The following is a 14014-nucleotide window of genomic DNA, read 5'->3' as shown; positions in this document are numbered from 1 at the left end:
CAGATTATGATTTGTAACCTTTTCTTTTCCTTCAATGTATATTTTTGGCTCATGTCGAGTGAACTGAATGTGATGTGTAGCCATATACATATACATGTACTGTATGTCACTACTCAACTCTAGAGATTTAGCCGGAATTACATGCAGGGCTTGCATTGTCTTGACTCTAGTGCTGATTACATGATACAGTATTGGCTTATTTGACATAATTCTTGAGGAATGCTGATTCTTGCTCTTTTCTTCTTCTTCTTTTTTCTTTTTTTTTTTTTTGGGGGGGGGGGGCAGCAGGGGGCTGACTGTCTTCTTCACCAAGAAAAAAAGGTGGCTTGTGTAGAATATTCACCTCAATCTGTGTTAGGAGTACAAGGTCATGTCAGACAAAGTATTGTATGTAATGGTTTATGGGTAAGAAGGTACTAAGGATTTTATACAGTGGACTCCCGTTAATACGAATTCCTTGAGACCGGCAGTTTTCTTTCGCTATATCAAAATTTCGTTATAACGGAGCAAATAAACAATGAAAATACATAGAGTGGATAACGTTGCGACCCGAATGTCTATTTCGTTGTAACCGGAATTTCGTTATAACCGTGTTCGTTATAACGGGAGTGCACTGTATTGACCATTTTCATACTGTAGGCTATCTGTGATGACTTTGAATCATGACTGTAATCTAACAAGTACATGTACATGTATCACCTCTTACTTTAACTAACACTAGGCAGGTAATGTACTAACCATTTCATGTTGATATTCTATATATTCTGTGAAAGTTCCTTGGTTTCTTGGTCTGCCATGCCAAAATAATATACATTGTAATTTCATTTCATTTCATTTATCAATATTTATTTCAATAAACCCTCTGCCCTCAGAATACACTGTACCAAGCAGTGATAACAAGCATGTACCTACTCTGGATGTTGTTGTGAAGATTATTTATTATATTATATTGTATTTACTTTTCTTTTCTTTTTTTTTTTTGGGGGGGGGGGTTAATGCATTAAATGTACAAATTTCATATTTGAACAGTTACATGTACATACATTTATTTTTTTTTTTCATTTTAAATTCTATTTACTGCTGTACTGGCACCTGTTCTGTGCCATTGTAAATTTCACTAATGAATCTCACCTGTAAGCAAATTATATTCTTCAAAGCTATGTAGTGGCAGAGAAATTGTAAATTGAAAGTGAGTAAAAGTTGACTGTGTGATAAGAGAAATGAAATGAATGATAAAGAGCAAGCCCTGAAGGAAACACAACTGAGTCTTGTATTAATTTTGTTTACATTGTGTCATTTTCTTTTCTTTGATTTTGTGAGAGTTTTTCAGAGATGCCGTAACATTAATCATCAATAACATGTGACATGACATGAGTTTATGAGATGAAGGAAAGAAATGAAGGGGGTGTTATGACAATGATTTAGTATCCACCACACGTTTTATGAGTACTGTACAATGTATGTTTAACTACATCGTATGTGCAACATGTTTCACTAAGGCAGATGGCTAAGGTAAAGTAGAATTGCTTGAGAGCTCACTAAGTACACCATACAGTGGACTCCTGTTATAACAAAGTCCTCAGGATGGGCAATTTTTCTTTCGTTATATCAAAATTTCGTTTTGACCGAACAAACAAACAATAAAAAACAGAGCAGATAATGTTACGGCCTGAATTTTTGTTTCGTTATAGCCATGTTCGTTATAACAGGAGTGTACTGTAATGTGGAAAAATATCATATCGACGTTGCTAAATTACACAGTGTACTACATGTATAAATGAATACCTGTATAAATGAATACCTGATGATGAAATTACACAGTGCAGATTCAGCCTATCACTACACACATTATCAAAACAAAGTATTGTACATGTATGTATTTACATGTATATGGAATAATCATTATGGCTCTTGAACTAGGTACCTGGTAGCTATCCATCCACCTCCTCCCATATTGTACTACATCTGTCCATCTGGAAGGCAGAGTACACGGTGTATTATCTATCTCTCTCTCTCTCCATCTATCTACATTGTATCTATTAAATATCTATCCATCTATCTATCTATCTATCTACTGCATCCATAATCTTTCTATCAATACCTACAATGTAAATATCCATCTGTTAATCTCTTCTTTTTTAATTCCCACCATTCCTACCATCCCTTCTCTAATAACAACAAAATCTCCATCTCCAAAAATCTCCACAATGAAAAATATCTATTTGCAATGGAGTCTAACATGTGAACTGTAGGTCCCACTGTGAGCTACGGGCCCACTTTAATTGTCAGAGCGTCAAGGACTGCGAAAAGTGGTGGACTTGCACTGAGTATGATACACTGTAGTAAGCTACAAACTACATGTAAGTAGAAAACGAGCTAAAAATTGCCAGTACATGGTAATCACAAAGGTCTGTCCAAGAAGAAATTACTGTTATGTCACAGTTTCAGCAGACGGGATGGCATTTTAAAATTTTTTAAGGTTGCTCTAGGTATCATTAAAAGAATGTCATGGATTTGCATGACCCAGAGTGTACGGTATTATGTTGGTAACCTTTGTTCGCTTGAGAACGGGTGAAGTAATTTTTTTATGGTTGTACCGTCTGTGAATATGGCATAGCGCCCTCAAGCACTGTTTATTCGTTACACGAATCTCGTGAGTGACGTCCTGGAGAGATCAGTGGTGGCGAGTCATTATTATTACCTAAAATTCAATTTTTGTCCGATTTTCCCTGCACATGTCATCATGTGTTTTTCTTTCGAACTTTGATAATGAAATTCACACAATCTTAAATTCTTCCTACTCTTTGGAACTCGGGACAAACACAGACACACACACAAATGCGCGCGTATCCACACACAAGACAAATGTGAAGTATACATTGTATGAACTAGGCACGAGGAAGAGAGATAGAAGGGAGGGGCAGATAAAAAAAAAAAAAAAGTATTTAAAACTACATTGTATTTTTCCATTAATTCAGTCTCCAAAGGATATGAAACGCTGCTACCGTAGGGAAACTTCAGAAAAAAAAAAGTGCAACCCTAAGTTCGACCTGATGTGTATTTATTGGCTTAGACCTAGATACGGGCAATAACTTCATATTGTATGACGACATGTATTTGCCTTGTTAATCAGATGTTGATATTACATACATTGAATTGATACATCGTCCATGAATACATCGATGGGTGCAGTAAGAAGCACGGCTGTGTTTAGTAAGAGTAAACAGAATAGAAAACTGAACAAATTTGAGACATCTTATGCCGTATGGCGTGTCAAACTTTGTTTAGCACAACCAAACAATTCGATCTAAAGCAAAAGGCTGTCACAGGCATGCACGCCAACGTGAAAAACGTGTCGCTTCGAGCTTCTATACTGTTTGCAGAGATATGTTGACTTCAGTGCGCAGTCATAGTATGAATAAATGAAAAGTAAATAAACTTTTTGTAGAATCATCCCCGGCATGATTTTGTATACTACATTATTTTTGTTCAATGACAGCGCTTTGTATTTAGTGCGATGACAAAGGTGTAAAGAATTCCAGTTATGTTGACGATCTCCGTATCAAAGTGTTGTGATTTTTTTTTTTTTTTTGAAGCAGAATAACAGCTTCACAAGATATATTGCAGAATTTGACAGCAAGAATCTGGTTACCAAAACAAACATTCAAGCAAATAAACGTAAACAAGCCATCAATAACAAAGAACATGCACATCGTTGATAGAACAATTAACAACAGCAGAAACCTAAAATGCAATTGCATTATCCATCGCAAAAGAAAAGAAATTATAAGGCCTACAGGCATATTGCATGCACTTCAAGGAGTGCTAACTGTGACGTCGAAAGAGTGGGCCTATGCCCAGAACGGGCATTGACGATTGCGAGTCGCGTAAAGCACCAGGTAGGCCCAGTAACAAAGTCAGTAGACTATAGAGTGAAGGTACATGTATTGATAATGGGCACACCAGAAAATTAGGTCCCATTGAGCAGTGGTAAGAATGCAAAAGACGGAAGTAGAACGACTTTGAATTGCTCTGACGTAACCACAGGAAAAGAAACTGTAGGCAATTATTGTGATTTAACAATTAAGAAGCAATGAAAAAATAATGATACCATTAATACCATGAAGCTATCTTTATGTCCTTACTGTCTCTACGAGTCTCGTCTTTGTCATGGTCTGTCCCCACTAGGATTCGAACCCAGATTTCTTGATGCACAAAAAATAATGTGCGTATCAAGCGTCTTGACCATTTGACCACAGGGACTGGCTTCGACATTGATTAACTCGGAGAGACATTATTTTCCATATAAAGTGTACATGAAACGAACCAATTGGTAATACAGCTTGACGAAAAAATATTGAAATACTTCACTGCAGCACAAGCAAGGGGAAATGTTCAAAAACGATAATATACAGTGTATTCATAAAGAACAGTAACAATATGCACATGGGCTCTGCACATTCCTCTTTTAGTATGCAATGAATAATTGCATGAAATCATTTTCAATCGTGATGGTTTTGATGTGTTAAAAAAAAAGAAAATGAATAAATGAGCCGAGACGTCAGACAGGTCTACAGTTTGTATGCATTATTGGACCATAACACACATGAGTCAGTACGCATTCCAGCTTGTTAGTCACGATCAATTGACACTAGGGTGAGACTCTCATAGGACTGGTGTGAATGGGTCAGTGAATTCTCGAGAGAAATTCCGACAAACTGTATTCACATAAGAAATACTCTTGATCCATTTATTTGCAAAGTGGGGCTATATAGCCCACACCAATTTCTATAGTGCATGCACACCAACATGTAAGATCAAAGCCTGACCAAGAGTTTAGAAGTAATGCAGTGCACCATGTTGTGTCCAAACACTGTATTTCTCAGTTCATTTGCTCACATGAAAATGATACTCAATAGTGTCAATAATGTCAGTAATGCTGCCATAGATGTGTTTGTTTCTTTAATTGGTTGGTTCTTGTTGTTTTGTTATTTTTTACGAGATGAGAGGGGTCCTGTTGCTTTAGGCTGCAAGTGCGAAACATTAATGGAACTATCAAATTACTATAGTCTAATTGTTGGGTCCCGATTACGAGTCCTCTCAATTTGTAGAGAATAAACTTTCTTTCTGCTGTTTATAGGGCAGACGTTTGGACGGAAAACATGATAATTTATTATGAATTATATCTAATCACTTATTTTCATCACACATTATACATAGAGTACATAGTTGAAGGATAAACAAATATGTGGATAACCCCCCCCCCCCCCCCCCCGAGATTAGGCCTACCTATCACGGTCTCTTTTAAGAACAGATGAATCACAAGTTTCTTAACCTCGCATGTAATTGTACTTAATTTCAATTAAATGTCGAATTGCATCATAGAAGTCACGTAATGTATTCATGTGGAAAAGTTGAAAACTGATTGAAAACGGTTACCGTCTATAAATAAGGAGAAAATAAGGAGTCGCTTAAGGGATGGTATAGTATGATGGAGAATCTGATGAGGGTTGGGCTTTTAATTTTGTGTGAGATTCCAAGAAACCACTAATGAAATAATACACAGTATACCATTGTAAGAGGAATTCAAAGTAACGTTTTATTGACTGAAAAATCAGTTTTGGAATGGCTGAGACATAAAAAAAAAAGTAAAACAAAGCGATCGTAATAAAAGGTGGGTCCCACCTTTTATCAGGATTGCTCTTTTTTCGAAATCTCGGCCATTTCAAAACCAATTTTCATCAAATAAACGTTGAATCCCTCTCGGAATGGCATGTTCTTTTACATTTCATAAGAGTTTTCTCATGATCTCACCAAAAAAAAAAAAAAAAAAAAAATGCTAAAAACATCAATTTAGGTCTCAACCGAAACTATTCGATCCCTTTAAAATAATGTTTGTCTAGATATGAGTCATACAATTCCATATTGTGGTATTTGTATTTGATGTTTCCCTGGGATATAGCTACTTGGATTATGCCCGAAAACTTCCTGAAATTCTTCAACGATTTAAAGGTCAAGGTTACCTTTGGGAGCAGTGATAAAAAAAAATCAAGATAACAAATTTGATGCATATGTGTAAGTCTGTTGTATCCTACCATATAAAATTTTCGCAATAAAGCCTTATATGGAGATATCAATATTTTTCTCAATAAACCAAAATAACTGTAGACGGTTTAGTCTGGAAATATCCTTATCATAATCATTCTTCACAATTTATGTATTTAACAATACTTGACATCGATTCATCTGCAAATGGTAAATTATGCCTTTAACTTAAGTGAGAGCTTGGCTGCAGTGTCAAGAGATGCAGCACCGTGTTACACAAACACGGCTGACATAGGCTATTGTAAAATTGGCAGAGACTTTGTAGCTCTTCCTCTCAAACTTCCTTCAACATTGTTGTTATAATGTCCCGGGATATAAATCGTTCCCATGCATGGGGGAGGTTTTTTTACTCTAATTTTGATATCCCATGTACATGAAGACATGCAATGTTGTACAATCCGACGCCAATCCCATCGAACTTTTCGCGTGTAGTGTATTGAACTGCAATTTTGTATGTAGGCCTGTTTGGAATACTCTTACATAATTATATACTCAGCGTACCCAAATGTATTGAACGTTTACTGGTTTTATTCTTGGGAAGTGGTGAATAATAGGCCTTTTGCCTTGTAGTGACAAATGAAACACAACAAACAAACATACACAGTACCGCGTGTGTTGAGGTTAGGCGCTTTTGTGGTCTCGAACCCACTTTTATATAGTTGACGGAGCAACCCGAAACCGTAGTAAATCGTATCGTAAGATCGTTGATGACGATAACTAATTCACAATGTCACCTGTGCAGCATACAAGTAGCGTCCTATAGGCTACATGGTACAAAATTTTGCTAACTGTCAACTGTAGTCAACCCTTCGCGCCATTTGCCTTTCTGAAAGAATGCTGTTCAAAGTATAGGGCCTGATCAATTCATTTCCTTTAAACTCATACTGTATAGTTGTAACTTTTTAAGGACACAAAATAATATTTGTTGACGGTTTACCTCTGAAATACATAGGTCTTTCTTCTGAAGGTCTAATGCATATACGACACAATGTAATAAAATACTGCACCAAACTCTGGGCCTACCGTTACCATACTACATGTATAACAATCATACACTATAAGGACCTTAAGTACAATAGGCCTACATTGTACCACATGAGACGATATTGCTCAAGATACTTAATGAAGATTTTTTTTTTCACGTCTCCGATGTGGAAGTCTCGTTTTTACATCAAGAGCAAAAAGCAAATCAACTCAACAAACTACATCATCGTAGGCCCCTACATGTCTGTACCATGCACTAATTTGTACACTCTCATTTATTCAACTCTTGCCGAACAGCAAACATCAATTTCATTGATTATTACTCATCATATTGGTCATGTATGTATCAAACACTTACTAAACTAAACATACGTTCTTACACCTTAGGCCTACAGTAACTGAAATGAAAACACCAGTGCTTAGTGTACGTAACAAAGCCATAGCTCCAAAATTGGCAGTTAACTTTGTGTGATAATCTTTATCATTCCCTTCCCAATACATACCGATCGTCGAGTGTCGATTATTGCGATACTTTGAAGCATAATGGAAAGAAGAAAGCCAACAATAATCCCACATTCATCAATCAGCATTTGTCACACATTCATCTTTTTACATAAATCTAAACGCAGATTCTCGTGGCGTTTTGAACGCCTAGACCATTACACAGGTCCTCGGGCTGCTGTGCATGGTGCAGTTTCAGGACAATACAGTGTATTTTTGTCAGGAGCCTTCAAAAAGCTTTGTCCGTATTCATTCCTGCCTTTACGACTTACTAGTTCTATTCAACACACTCGAATGCAACAAAGTGAGCAAAGTGAGATTTTTTTTTTCTTTCTCTCTCTTCTAGGACTTCATGGTCTGTGTAGGCATGTGGCAGGATGAATTACAATCAAAATGATTATATGATTTCATCCTAGGGACCTTTAAATCACAATAACCATGAATAACACATCAGGTACAGGCATAATCACGTTCTCTCGCACCGAGATCTATTGTGTGGCAATGGTATGACACTTTGTCGGTCCATTTTATACGTGTACACAGGGAGGACCAGGTGCAATTAGCTAGCTGGTTACATGGAAACAGGCACAGAAGCAAATTAGAAATACACAACACCTCGTAGGAATCTAACATAAATTGCAATAAAAACAATATTGTTTGGAGGTGACTTTCAAAGACATAAAGAGATTAGAGCTTAGATAATGTTTATATTCTACGAAAGAAGGCGTTCTTTAAACATCATAGCCGACTGTTACTAGAAAGCGTTTGCTGTGGTTAGTGGAGGTGATTTTGAGACACAAGGGAATTTGCGTTCATATATTACATATAAAGTGTCCTCATTAGCAGGGTTTTCTTGAGGTTATAACATACATTAAATCAATTATAAGTAGCACCTTCATCAAGCGTATCAAATAACACAGATTTATTTTTGTCACAATATAAAACAACGTCATCTTGAAATTAGCTTGGGAGTTGGTTTCTCTACAGAAATCCTTTCCAAAGAAGTAAGCTAATGAAAAGACCAAAAACAAGATCGAGTGTTCTTTGATACCGTGTCTCAAAGCCATGTCATGGAATATTGAAAATGACAGGTGAGAATGTAGCAGTAAGTGTGGATTTCACGTATACGTCATGCTACCATACCATTGTACCGTATCGATTTACAATCATGAATGTAACAGACAAGAAACACTCAACATTCAACAACATGTATGGGATCTCGAGTAGCACTAATTTTACACTGTTACACTTGAGAAGTAAGGATGGGGGAGAAAGTCGAGGAGTTTCATCTCATGCTTTCGATCTGCTGATGCTAGTGGGAAACAAAGACCTAAGACATGACTCCACTAAATAGCACAAATATGTCACGTTATACTCAGACTTCTGGAGATATTATGGGACTTGGTGGGTCACCCACCTGTGTTGTTGTTTTTCCAATGTTGATGTAACAACATTTGAATGTGCAATAGAAGTGACAAATCGAATTAAATCATCTCCAACGGCACCTCTTTTCTGTTATTGGTTTAGTACATTTCCTATTCATGACCTGTTTTCTTTTTACATATTCTAAATTTAAATACAATTGTTCTCCTACAATGCATGATCATGATACGCATATAGTTGTCCCCAGTCAGTGCGTTCAATGGGGTATGCACAGGACGGGCTTTCATACTCGTACTTCGTACATCATTGTCACAGAATAGATGCAAGGTTTTAGCGTAGGTCATTGCTGTGAAATACCAGTCCCCCTGCTTCGTTACAATGTTCAGTGTAATCAATAGATTATTACATCCATCTGACCGCATGTAAAAGCATATATATATATATATATATATATATATATATATATATATATATTAGGAGATAAATCTAATATTTTCTATTGCTCTTAAAGAATATTTCTCCATTTATTGTTTCTGTCATTAGAATTCCTTTACTGTTTTACTGTCCTTTCAATTTATATATTGTCGAATTTATTGAGTGTAAATGTGTCCGGGACTTTTAGAATTAGCCTTTTGATTATCCATGTCCGGCTCCGCTACTATAGTTCATTATCTTATTTCACCGATAATGGAGTTTCATTCATGAGTTTTACAAAGAAATAATTTAAAGGAAGTCCTATGACTGAATGATGCGAAAAGATATTCATAATCTAACTATGGGAGAGAGAAAGACCAACAACGTAACATGAACGAAAACTTAAACTGGTATATAATCAAAGACAGAGAGAGAGAGAGAGAGAGAGAGAGAGGAGGGGAGCAAAAAGTTGAGACTTAAAGGGTGTGTACAGTTCTGGTCGAGGTGAGGATTTAGCTTTTAACGTTTTGCGAGATATTTAGAAACTACTCTATGAGATGTCAAAGAGCATGCAGTTCTAAGGGGTATCAAAAGTTTATTCGATGAAAATCGGTTTTGAAATGGGTGAGATATCCAAAAAACAAGGTGAAACAAAGAGATCCTAATAAAGTTGTGGCATGTCGCCTTTTATTATTAGCACTTTTTTGGATATCTCAGCCATTTGAAAACCAATTTTCATCAAATAAACGTTGAATCCTTCTTGAAATTACATGCTCTTTCATATTTCATAAGAGGCTTTTCATTATCTCACTTAGGAATGTTCAAAACATGAATCCCCACCTCAACCAGTACTTTACAGTCCCTTTAAACTAATGTACTAATCAGAGAATGTGAAGACATTTTGTTAATTACACACTAGCTAGGTATTAAGTAAATACTGACGTCATCACGATCGACCTATCATTGTATTATCCGGACAGTCAGAGAAGAGAGATATCAACAACAACAAACAGTACGTCAATAAACAATGTCACTCTAATGGTAGGACAAAAAAGAAGCTTATCCCGAAATGAGCCAAGAAGAAGAAGAATGCTGCACAAAGATGGACGGGAAGTTTTATGGCGAATCATCTCGTATGATTATAAGAAAGATGTTATGATAATATGAATGAAATTAAAAGCAAGAAATCGGAGCGAATTGGAGTTTGATAAACTCAAGTATCGGATTATAAAAATATCTTCACTCTCAAATATCATAAGATCATCTGATCTCAGCAGGATTATCTGTTGAAGAAACCGGTTATTTGATCACTCGACTGATCTTGTCATTTTTTTGTAAATAGCATTTTTTTTAAAATAATTTATTATTTTCTGTCAATACACCCAGATAGTAGTGATGACTGTACATAAATGGTATCATAGCCAAGTAATCACCATCATCGTCGTCATCGTCGTAGTCGTTATTACTGTCGTTGTCATAACCACCATCATCGTGGTATATACTCGTCATTTGTATCATCGGAATATCGGATTATTTTCTCTCTTAGAAAGATAGAGTTCCTTAACTTGTTGCTTCACTTATGTTTAAAAATACGTAACCTCCAATTCGTCACATGGCTATTGTTTGCTGAACAAAAAACACTGCTTTAAGTCAAACTGACCCAATTCTGAGGAGAGTATTATATTGTTTTGTATTATTATCTCTTGTTCAGATACTTGAAAGAACTAGAAATGAATCAAAGCTCCTACAATCCTCTGGAGAGGGAATCCGAAACAAGCATCCAGGAAAGAGGAGTCGGATCGGTAACATCTAATCTTTATAGATACTGACAGGATAAATCTACCGGTGGCGAAGTTACGAGGCAACAAGGAGATTCAAATTGACCCCTAATATTTAGTTTGACAGACAGTGAGACACTGGATAACATTCAGAGACTCTGGAGATTTGGGGATCGGCACAAGAATGAAAATAAAAATATATAAAACAAGAAGAAAATCAAAACAAATTTGCAAATAAACTGTTTGATGAATCATTTCATCGCATCGAATGCATTGATAAATCGAAGCATAATGAGGACATTTCCATGTAAGCAGACTGAAAGAAAAATACTCCTTAGCTGCCTCAATATTCAACATCCCATCCTCAGCTCTATAACACAAATACAAGTAGAACGACTTTGAATTGTTCTGCCGTAACCACAGGAAAAGAAACTGTAGCTTTCAATACAAGTGTTCAGAGTTCAGTATATCAGTTCATCGATATAGTACAAGTGTGTATCTGAGCAATATAGTGATGGAATTGATAACAATCTGTCATTGGTCATGCCTTATCCCTTTTCCATCAATCTTTCGGGGAGCCTATACTCTCACAAGCATCTGCTTCTATGTAAGTTCCCACCACACACAATCTATATTGTATTTATCCGTCATGAATGTAATGTACTTGAGAATGATTTCAATTGATTTTGTGTTATGTAAATGCTCTTTGTATAACTTATACTGAACTTATAATTTATGATTTATGTGTTACTTTACAGTGTCATGGATGGATGTTGAAAAAAAAAAACACTGTATGATTTGTGTGGAAACTACATAAATGAAATGAAATGAAATGAATCTCGTACAACAAACCTCAAAATGTGTATATCTGTCTGAAGGGGATTGCTTGGGAGGTATAAAATTACAATTATTTTACAATTTCCTCCAGTGGGTTGAGGGCCAATTTAATGATGTCATGTGTCATATTTTCAGTGATTTTTCAGTTGTAATGTCAGTTTAAATAATGATAAGATTCCAATGTTTAGTTAAAGATGGTGCAGTCATGGCGGGACGGATTCATGTACGTCATGTATATCTGAATAGGCCCTCAACCCACAGGAGGAAATTGTAAAATAATTGTAATTTCATATCTCCCAAGCAATCCCCGTCATTCGTATGTTTTGTCTCGTATTGATTATGGAAATGCATTATTGTTCAAGGCTTCATCTTACCAACTGGCCAAACTACAGCGTGCTCAGAACTCTGCTGCTCGGGTCCTCAGTGGAACATCTCGCTTCTCCAGCATTACCCCAGTTGTGAAAAATCTTCACTGGCTACCAGTATCCAAGAGGATAGAGTTAAAAATTCTTTTCCATACATGGAAAGCAGTACATTCTTCAGCTCCAAAATATTTGCAAAACCTTCTTTCAGAATAAGTCCCTGGCAGAAATCTCCGTTCATGTAATAGTAAACAATTGACATAATCTCGACTCTCGGAGAAAAAGATTTTGTTGCTGCAGCCCCATCTCTCTGGAACGCTCTACCACTGAGGATCCGATCAGCAGAAACCATTGAAACATTTAAAAAGCTTCTGAAGTCATATATGTTCGCATCTTGTTTTGGTTGAATATTCATTGAATTGCTCATCGGGTATATATTTCTATCTCTTTCATCTTCTTCAACCTCCTTAATGTACTCGCTGTACATGTACCAATGTTACCAATCTATTCAAATTCATGTGTAGGGCAATCTGTCAATCAGTTACAATATATAATGTATGTTATTCTCTTTATATGTCCCTCTGCGCCTCAGAATAGGCCACTAGATCGATGGCGCCTTATAAATGATGTACTTATTATTATTATTATCATTATTATTATTATTATTATTATTATTATTATTATTATTATCATTATTATTATTATCATTATTATTATCATTATTATTATTATTATTATTATTAATATAATCATCTGCAGTTCGGGGTTTAGACTGAATTTCTCTAAGCGGAAAGTGGTCATTCCATCTGTGAATGTCAGTGGCACATAGCAGCTAACTCGTGAATCATTGTTTTAACTGGCAACATCTAATGAATTTACATGTATAATTTCATGTATTCTTTCTCGAGAAAGTCGAAAGTCCAACACCCAGCACACTAAGGGTAATTGCGTAATTCCCATGGTTATAAATGCATATCATTACATGTATGTAATGTGCTTGTGAAAGAAATAATCTTTTGTCATCGTTTGACGTATTTGCCCTGATGTTAGACCAGTAAAAAATAGCAACATTAGAATTGTCACAAAACTGTGATTCAACCGAACTGAATCATCGGCCTCCTGGTGAAAATAGAGAGCTCAACTAACCCTAGCTGGAAAAGGAAGAAAAGGAGGAGGAAGAAGAAGAAGAAGTAAAAAGAAGAAGAGGAAGAAGACACAGCAAAACGGGTGGCGTTACAACGATGACTCTTTTTGATCATTTACTACAGTCGATATCTTGTCTGTTCTTCAAGTAAGTCTACATATTACATAAAAACTATAATGTGATGTAACAAGGGTGGACGTACTGAATCTCGTGTTAGTGTAAGAATTTTAGAATTTATATTTTCGGTTTCCCCACTCGCTACCATGCCCACTACAACGACTTCAATTGATGGGATACGAGTCGTTCGGCGTACTGTAGAGATGAGGTCACCTGAGCGGAACGCCCTCACTGGTCCCTCACTATTTGATGCAATATGCACCCATCTATGCAAATGGAACTGACCAGTCGTTGGGCGGGGTCGATGAATTTGATTGACAATCTGTCAATCATTGCTCATTAGCATGGACATGAATGCGTAATGAGGTAGTTTTGTTCTCCGCTGCGAT

The sequence above is a fragment of the Diadema setosum genome, chromosome 7 (assembly GCF_964275005.1).
Source record: "Diadema setosum chromosome 7, eeDiaSeto1, whole genome shotgun sequence".
NCBI lineage: Eukaryota > Metazoa > Echinodermata > Echinoidea > Diadematoida > Diadematidae > Diadema > Diadema setosum.
The sequence above is the reverse complement of the archived record's forward strand: the minus strand, read 5'-3'. Positions refer to the sequence as shown.